Source organism: Mercenaria mercenaria, chromosome 10 (genome assembly GCF_021730395.1).
Source record: "Mercenaria mercenaria strain notata chromosome 10, MADL_Memer_1, whole genome shotgun sequence".
In the NCBI taxonomy this organism is placed as follows: Eukaryota; Metazoa; Mollusca; class Bivalvia; order Venerida; family Veneridae; genus Mercenaria; species Mercenaria mercenaria.
The window spans coordinates 58,819,778-58,830,257 of NC_069370.1; positions in this window are offsets into that span (position 1 = coordinate 58,819,778).

Sequence of the window (10,480 nt, forward strand, 5' to 3'; positions counted from 1 at the left end):
CTGACTTTGGGGTCACCAGGTCAAAGGTCAAGCCCTGTAAACATGAAGTCATTGGGCCAACGACGGAAAACCGTCAAAGGATAATCGTTGTTGGGCCACTGTTGGCCCAACAATGATTAATATATATTGTAAATACAGCTGTTGGGCCAACGTTGAACCAACTTTGAATTTCAGTCACAGATATCTCTGCATTGGCCCAATATTGATTTTCAGAGAAAGACTTATACAGAGAAAACATCGTTGGCCCAACGTTGGCCCAACGTTGACCCATTAAAAGTAATAATATAATAATTATATATTTTACAGGTGACTGTTTTATCACAAGCCCCTACAGGTATACACGTTGTGTATGTGTAACATGCAATATTTAATTAATAATTAAATACTTTTCTGCATCAATTCGTAATCAGTTAAGTTTGGGCTAATTAAACTTAAAACTTACCTGCAGCCGTAATGACATTTTGAACTATTTCAAATCTACTACCTTGAAAAAAAAATGTGAAAAAAAAAATATTGAAAAAAAACACTACTAACTCTATTATAACAAATATCTAATTTTATACAGTCATAAAATGTTTACAATAAATCTGTTGAGTATTCCAGAGCATGAACTCTCGTTAACCCGGGTTATGCAAGAAATCCCAAAAAATGTGGTTAATTTTACTCTCTAGGCCAGATTTCTAGCTGCATATATGTGAAGTAAAGGAAATTATTATACATGTGATAGATCTAGAGTTAACCAAAACCCGGTCTACCAGCTATAAACTGTAAGTAGAAGTTTTGAATATTTTTTGATAAAGTTGTGGAATCTTACAGAGAATTTCTTAATTTTATCCTGTATGCAAGTAATATCCATGTGACTTGAACATATGTTAAATACTTTTATCTAAAGCTGGCGGATGGCACTTGTGTTGAGTATTAAATTCTTTAAATAGAATACCTCATATTCTCGTTAATTCTAAAATATTTTTCTCGGTTAAATACAGACAAAAATAAATTTCATACATTTTACGCAAGTTTATGTCCAGAGGTTTATGTGCATTTCTTTAGTTATTGTTCTCAATTTGACGTAGATGGTTTAATCAACACTATGATTTTTGTTTTTTACAGGGTGCTGTTCAAGAGAGTAATAATGGAGTGCCTAGCACATGTGGTGCACAAGAAAAAACAAGAATAAAAAAGCAACAACTTCAGTGAGAAAAGAAAACAATCAAACAGAACTTGGATATATAATGACTTATATTTACAGACAGTAATTCCCTTTAGTAGAATTTAATCAGTGACTGAAAAAAGAAAAATATCTAGATTTGTAAAATGCTGGAATCAATATTTGACATGTTGTAGTGATGAAATGTTCTGTTATATTTCTTCAGGAAAATTGCAAACAACTTTAAATAAATGTTAGATTTCTTTTTGTTAAACTTTAACAAAATCACAACTATTTGAAAATAAAATACGTACTAAATAATGCTAGTTTTAGTCTTTGTTTTAGTTTCGTAATCGTTGGGATAGCGTTGGCCCAACGCTGGACCAACCATGATTGACGAAAAAATGCTGTTGGCCCAATGGAGGGCCAACGTTAAGTGCAGGATACCAGTTGTTGGCCCAATGGAGGGCCAACGATAAGTGTAGGATTCCAGTCGTTGGGCCAACGGTGTACCAACCGTTGGGCCAACGTTGCGCCAATTAGCAAAATGGCGTTGGGCCAACGTTGGAAATCTTCGTTGGGCCAACGAAGAGTCTGCCGTTGGGCCAACGTTGGGCCAACGTATGTCTGCTATCTGGGAGGTCACCAGGTCAAAGGTCTGCTGCGGAGGAATTTGTCACCATTAGTGACAGCTCTTGTTTTTGTTTTAGAGCATTTCTAGAGATGACTTGCTTCATCTATGTCGGAGGTTTGTTACTCAATCTCCTGCTACTCCGAGAATAAAGATCCCCTGCCACTCTACTAACAATTATTTGTATATGCTATGTCTTTGGATTTTGAAAAAAATATATAGAGTACTCTATTTTGCACCTATGCACCTACCCGAAAAAGAACTCCGTTCAGTATCAAAATTATTGCTTGAAACTCATCTGATCAGTACATCTTCTAAAAATTCGCCAAGATAATGCAAAGAAGTATAATTTATTTTTATAGCTCTTTGGATAATGCCCTATCGTATATGTAATAGAATCTTGCATATTTCTTTTGATGCTTTTCTAAACATTTTTAACAGACTGTACAGAGACTTTGGAGTATGCTGCAGAATCCATATTTGATCTCGATCATGTAGATGCAAAACGAACATTATCGACAGAACGGATTCTTTTTAAATGGCAAGTGTGCATTTATAGGGATTTTTCTACAACTCTAAATAGGGCAGGATGCTGCTAAAAAGGGGCAGGGAGCATTTTACAATGCAGAACTTAACAAATTTGAATACATTTTCAATAAATGTCATTACAAGTATACATTCATCATATTACCGATTGAACATATCGTTGATTCTGTGTAAAATGCACAGATTTATGACACAAAGGACTACCCTACTGATCGTGAGTGCATAGTAATCACGGGTATAAACTATGTTCCAACTTCTAAGCAAGTTTATCTATGATTTTCGCCATTTCGGTAAAGGGAAACTTCTCTCCGCGCTAACTGTCTATGCTAAAATCTAAGATTGTTGTTACTTTCCGTTATGGATCGAGTGTTTGTTGTTAATTTTAATTTCACATCAATTAAATATTATTTTGATTAAAGATATATAAAAGAATCATAGATATTATGATACTTACGAAAAATCAAGTATTATCTCCAACCGATATAAAACTGAGAACAACAAGCAAAGTCGATGAATTTGTATCCCCGGCCAAAAGGGTTTGTGATGAGGAATGGCAAAAAATATATCCGGCAAAAAGTTGAGGATGTTACTAAGAAGCAAATAATTTCATAAATCCAAATCAATTTAACAGAAAGACAAAATAAAAAAGCATAAATCTTAAAAAAACAAGAGCTGTCTCCATAGGATGACACATGCCCCGATGGCACTTTGAATGAATAGTTATGGCCGATGTTAGAGTTTAGGACCTTTGATCTACGGACCTGGGTCTTGCGGGCGACACGTCGTCTTACTGTGCCAAACATTTATGCGTAATTATTTTAAAATCCATGCATGAATGACAAAGATATGGACCGCTCATCATTGCACTATCATGAAATATGACCTTTAACGTCTAAGTGTGACCTTGACCTTTGAGCTATGGATCTGGGTCTTGTGCGCGACACGTCGTCTTACTGTGGTACACATTCATGCCAAGTTATTTGAAAATCCATCCATGGATTACAAAGATATGGACCGGACACGAAAATTGCGGACAGACTGACAGACGGTTCAAAAACTATATATACCTCCCTTCGGGGGCATAAAAAGACTACACATTTTGCAATATACATCTAAACATTACGATAGCCGTGCAATATAGTCCAAGTAATTAGACGTGAAAAAGTTTTCAGCAATAGTTTATCTTTAAGGACGGATTACACCAAACCGGAAGTGACTACTCAGTGTTACATGTGAAGTAGTCCAAAATGTAGTTCCATGCTATGGATGAAATCTGGTATAATGAGTGACATGAGGAGGTGACAGTTAAATTTTTGGCTTATGTTTATTGCTTATAGTATTGAGAATAGATCTAGACCATTTTCATTGTAAATTTCTTGGAATAAGTTTTATTCTTTGCGAAAAATGTCTACCTACGCGTAACTGCTAAACGGCTGTTTTCATGGGGGCATTTTTAGAGGGTGATGTTTCTCAGAACAGATTATTTTTCTTATATTCAACATAACATGTCAATATTTTTCTATTTTTGATAAGAAGACATGTTATACTAAATGACCATATATGGTTTTCATATCATTGAAATGCTCTAAAGTGCTGAAAATGAGGTCTGAATATTTTGTTATTAATATGAAATAAATAAGGAATTGAATTGGTAGAATGTAACCTATAATATTTATTTACAAATGGCATTCATTTTCCAAGGGAAACAACTTTTTCTCGACGATTACTGTACTTAAAATAATCGGGAAAAGTTGTCACCCTTTGAAAATGAATGCCATTTGTACTTAAGATAATCGGAAAAAGTTATCTCCCTTTGTCACCATCACTACATTAATCAGTGTAGATCTATGTAGGTAAATTTCAATCACATTTTGTTTCTAAAGTGTAAGGACCAGCTCCAGTCCTACCTTACAATCTTTAATGTCACTGAAAAAAAAAATGAAAATCCTGACTAATAACTGTGACGCCTGTCACAATAGGGTCAATTTTATATAAAATTCTCTATAAATTATCTGTGGTTTCGCATGGCCGTTAATTGCAAAGGGGTCCGACACGTGTGGGTCACCTTAATATGGCATAATAAATAGTCCTTAGCCACTGGGGTTGGTCAATAGATGTATAACTGTCACAGTTATGTACCTAGTGACCAATGTTTTTGCCCCCAGTGTCTTAAGGTATTGGACCCCTAATAGTGATGTTTTAAAAATGGCATTTGCTTGGTATATTCTTAAAGTTGGCCATGTTTCACACTGTGTTGCAAATTTTAAACAACTTTCACCGTGCCGTTTTTTGTAAAAATTGTATAATATATGGTATTTCCTCACGCTCAAGAAGAGACAAAATTCAATGTGATGCCCACTGTCTAAAACGCTTGCAGAGAACTCATTACAACATTACTTTTGATAAAAGAAACATCAAACTATTGTTAAACAATTATAAAACACAAAATAAAACTTTAAAAATCATTTTTGTCTAGGGTGCCTCAAGTAAACAGATTTAATGAGACAGAATTCTAACTCCAACATTGAAAAATTAAGGTCGAATCCGGTGGGTCTGTTTTGAATTTTGCTCACTTCATTCAAAAATAACCTTGGGGCAATAGTAAAACCTACCTGCATTTCTTCCACAACATGTAATCTAACGAATGAAGGCAAAATAGAGAACTTTTACCGCACGTAACTCAGTATTTTTAAAGATGTCTAACTCTACCCCTCCTGATTCAGAGGTAAATTCACATTAAACAGCAAAAACTCGCTTATAAAATGAAAATTTTCCACTTTTGTACAATTCATCCATAATTAGTCTTGAAAGAAGTAAAAACTTACTAGAAAAAAAGGAAAACATGGAAAAAAAAAATTTGGTCCCAGTGGGGTTTGAACCTACGCCCCCCTGAAAATTGCAGTCAATGTAGGTTTATGGTAGGAATTGAATACTCTTCAAAAAGGAGATACTCTATTACGGGTCCAATACCTTAAGACTATTTATTATGCCATATTAAGGCGACCCACACGTGTCGGACCCCCTTGGTTAATTGTTACAGTCAACTCGCCAATAGAGAATCACTGCCTATAGCGGGCCACTTGAAAATAAAATGTGAATCTCTCTAAAAACAAAGAAAAATATCAAACAGGGAATGCCACGCACCAAAAGCGCAGCCTCCTCAAAACGAACCCCCCAGCACGCAAACACGTGCACCAAACACACACACTCAAAGCTTACACATCAGGACAAAACGAACAACACACACACACACACACACACACTCAAAGCCAACACATAAGGACAAGACAAACAATAAGCATACACACACACACACACACACTCAAAGCCAACACATAAGGACAAGACGAACAATAAGCATACACACACGCGCGCACACAAAGTCAACACACAAGGACAAAATGAACAAACAAAGGAACACAGTGGGGCACCGCCTTGGAACGGTCAGTGGCAAAAACACCACTGGGGAGCTTAAACCGGTTTATGGTGCGCACCCAACCTCACTCTTACCCCCACCATGTTCCAAAGCCATGGGACAGTGTAAATAAAAGTAATCCCCTCCAGGGATACATAATAGAGGGATACATAATCCCCTCCTAATACATATTAGAGTATACAATTAGTTCTAGTTTTAATGTTTACAAGAATTTATTAAACATGATAACAAAACTGGGGCACTAATCCAGATATTCCAACCCTGCATTATTACTCCTGCATGAAAATTATTTATTTGCCAAGTATGTAATGACCCAAGTATTGATTCATAATGACCTGCCATTTAGAATTTTTTTAAGCTAACTGGTCCAATACAGTGTTTAAATTATTGACCTTTATCAACGTATGATTACTTACTCTAACCAGCAAATCAGTTTCAATGTATGACACACTAATTTCTTTACTCTATCATGTTTTACCATCCATGTTGTACCACAGAAAAGTGGTATCGGTTTTTCCCTACGGCCAATAATAAACAAGAGGACCATGATGGCCCTATATCGCTCACCTGTTATCATTGCACTTGAGGACAAGAAGGCCCTCAGAAAAAATATCTAAGTCCAAAGGACAGGAACAACAAAGGGAAGAAATTAAACCAAAAAGAAAAAAAAAATTCTTACAAGGTACAGATATGTCAAAAACACCTAAAAATTGGAGGTACCATCCATGTTGTACCACAGAAAAGTGGTCTCGGTTTTCCCTACCGCCAATAATAAAAAAGTTACTAAAAACAAGCTATTTATAGTAACGTAAAAGGGAAGTAATTTAAAAAAAATGATTGTAAGTTAACAAAAGAAGGATCTGCCAAATAAATCTGTTGACATAAATGAAATTTCAGATCAGTGTCTTCATTAGTTAAGGAGATGTACCCATTTTAATTTGAAATAAAGGGAGGTAATTTGACATAAAATCAGTCCATAGTTATCTACCCTCATTGGCTCAGTCCAACTAATGACAATAATGAAATTTCAAATAAGTCCTATAAGTATTTACTGATATAAATCCACTTTGATTACAATCAGGGGAGGTAATCAGATATAAAATAACTCTGGAACCTACGAAAGGATCTGATTTGTCATGGAATCCAAGATTTATTGTTGTTGAAGATATTTTGGAAGTTTGTATCAAATAAAGCCATAAATGAAGTCTCTATATGGCTGCAAAAGCCAAAATAGCCAATTTTGGACCTTTAAGGGGCCATAACTCTGGAATCCATGAAGGAATCTCGCCAGTTCAAGAAAGGAACCAAGATGATATGGTGATACAAGTTGTGTGCAAGTTTGGTTAAAATAAAATCATAAATGAAGCTGCTATTGTGCAGACAAGGTCAAAATAGCTAATTCTGGCCCTTTCAGGGGCCATAACTCTGGAACCCATAAAGGAATCTGACCAGTTCCAGAAAGGAACCAAGATCTTATGGCGATACAAGTTGTGTGTCAGTTTGGTAAAAATCAAATTATAAATAAAGCTGCTATTGTGCAGACAAGGTCAAAATAGCTAATTTTGGCCCTTTCAGGGGCCATAACTCTGGAACCTGTAACGGGATCTGGCCAGTTCCAGAAAGGAACCGAGATCTTATGGTGATACAAGTTGTGTGCAAGTTTGGTTAAAATAAAATCATAAACGAAACCACTATCGTGCAGACACGAAATTGTTGACGGACGGACGCACAAACGACGGACGAAGGGTGATCACAAAAGCTCACATTGTCACTATGTGACAGGTGAGCTAATAAAATGACATGATTTTCCCCGGCCCCATTCCCAAAAACAGCGAGAAAAAATACTGCAAACTTCTTAAAATAGCTATTTATATTTCAACGTTCGGATTGAGAAGATTTGTCTTACTACTACAATAACTGGAGGAACAACATTGTTATTGATCTTTTTGTACTTCAATACATGTTAGAAGGTCGAAATGACACGTACTACTGACTACAATAGTATTCAAGATGACTGCGCCTCTCGTCATGTCTGCGGCACCATCGAGATGCCTGCGGCAGTGGACTGAAAAGTCGGCAGAACGAGAGGATATGCCTTTTCCTAGGCATGTATTTTATCTCAATCGATCAGATATCATGTCTTTATATGATATACTACAGAAATACATCATTCCTTTTTCAGCAGGAGGTGAAATGACTGGGAATATTCACTGCTTTTGTAATTTTCACGTTACTGTATCCAATGAAAAACACGCTAAAAAAAAACCAATATTACATATTTCTTCACAAACTGGGCATGGATTTGTCGGCAAGACACAACTACATCCCGCTGCATTCCCCAATTTCTAAAAAGTTTTTACTGTAAAAAGACAATAACCAAAAACATTCAATTTTACTCACCTTGCTCGTTATTTTTGTAAACATCCTGCGCAATGCCTGCGCCGTCGGAGGCGCGATGCCTTCACTTCAGTGCGGCACATTTTGTGCCGCAGGCAACGTTTCATACCCGTGTAATTTCTTTTACAATTTCTTTCACATTCTTAAATTTTCATTCACAATAAGTTTTCCCCTATGTTTTCTATTCTATGCAATTAATGATGGCACTAAATTTCAGTATGCTTTAATTAGGCGAAAAACAAAACACATTATCAAAAGCTAGAAAGCCAACTAAGCTTCTTACCAGTAAAGAACCCCAGTTCCAACTATATCTGCATGCATCCACGATACAAAAGTGTTCCTCCATCGCCATATATCTCCCGACACATTCTTTGGTGGGCCAATTTTTACGGCAGCAAAATTGATGGCCAGAAAAGTGAAGAGACCACACAGTACAACTAGATACCCTTCAGACACATGAACATTTGGGGAACCTTCATACTTGTATGGATTGAACTCGGTGCTGCCGGATTCAGCTTCCATTATGTTTCTGTAAGATATGTAAAATATGAGATTTGATAAAATACCATCTTTTGAGATGTTTATATACTGGGCATATCTTAATAAATGCAATCAGGAGGGGGAAAAATATCGTTAAGGCGTAATAAAAAATATGTTTGTTTTCGGTATTCCGAATGTTTTTATGGCCTTGGAAAATATCTTTTTCAACATTTAACAAAAAGTTGCAAAACTTCACTTTTTATGCTTTAAACATGGTCAGTGATGTTAGAAATCAACTTACTGATGCGAGGGTGCAAAAGTGCGAGAAAAAACTCAGTTTTCACCCCCAACTTTAAATGCCAGTGGGAACATTGATTATGTTATGGAGGTAAGAACTATACATCGCTTGGTTTATCTTGCTCCCTTCTGCTGTACATATTAACTGGCACAGTTGTGACAATACAAAGTGTCAACAGTAAGCCGTCATCTCAATACATGTGTACACATCGCTGTGTCATAATCTGCTGTACCCGAAAACTTGCTCAGTATGCAAGATTTAATTTCAAAGATATTACAATTTCTAGTAATGGGGTAGAACTTAGTTGCAGATCTAGAAATAATCAAAAGTGCACAATTAAAAGGCAATGTTGCAGCAGCTGAAAAGGGCAGAGTGGAGTACTGTAGCCTCTGTAGACATTAACAATAAATTAGCAGCTACAAAATGACTCCCTGCAGGGGCGTCGGAAGGTGTTTGATATTGGGGCCGCGAGGGGGTAGGTACAGGAGGCGGATACTCCCTCCCGTAAGGGGGGTATGGGGGATATCCCCCAGAATTTTTTTAAAAAACAGGATCATAAATGGCGAGATCTGGTGCATTTTAGGGGTACTGAATCGCATCTCAAGTCTCCAGTATTTTCTTACTATTTACATGACTATAAGCAAAATAAAGTTTAATAAACTCTTATCAGAATTAATAATGTGTAACGCAATACAAAGAATGCATGTATGTTTTTTTTTTGTATTTAATGTACTGAACAATAATTTTTTGAGTAAAAACAATTTATGTAATTAATTCCTTACATCTTAGCGGTGTGATAAATCTTAACATTTACCTCTTTCATTAAATAAAAACATGATAATTATTTTTCTGAATTTTATAAGTTAATACCTTAGATCTTTGCGGCGGGTATAGCTTAAACGTACCATTAACTAAAGACATGCCAATTAAAAACATGCTGATTTGTTCATGCGTAATTTAGTCCAATCACGGATACGTGTGTATGACTCCAATTAACACCCCCAATCGTGTCACCGTCACCACGGTAACACATTGCTCTGGACAGCGTGTATTGTTTACAAAATATCGTTCTTGGGCAAATTATTTGGGTAAATTATTGGGGCCGCGACCGCGGCCCCACTTCCGACACCCCTGCCCTGGCTTTAACAAAAGAAAGACCAGTGTGCCCAATCACCTGATCAAGCTACGTCATTTTGAGCCCGAAAGTGAAAGTAGAAAGACAAACAAAAATTATAAATCAGGGCATAATTTTTTTATTCAATATATTTTGTTAATATCATGTAAATGATTTGAAACCTATTTGAAAGTGCTACCCCCGGTACTATGATTTCCCCGCCATAAGCTTCGCGTTTTAAAGCTATTCCTATTCAACCACTTTCGACATTGTGCGCTCTGAGGTGTTCTCACTGCAAGTCAATTGAACAGGAATAGCATTAAGAGAGTATTTTGTAAAAGAGCCATTACCATAGAAATACATTAAAAATGTAATAAATTAAATGTTAAATGTGTGTATAATCTAAGTATGTATACATTAATTTCATTGTA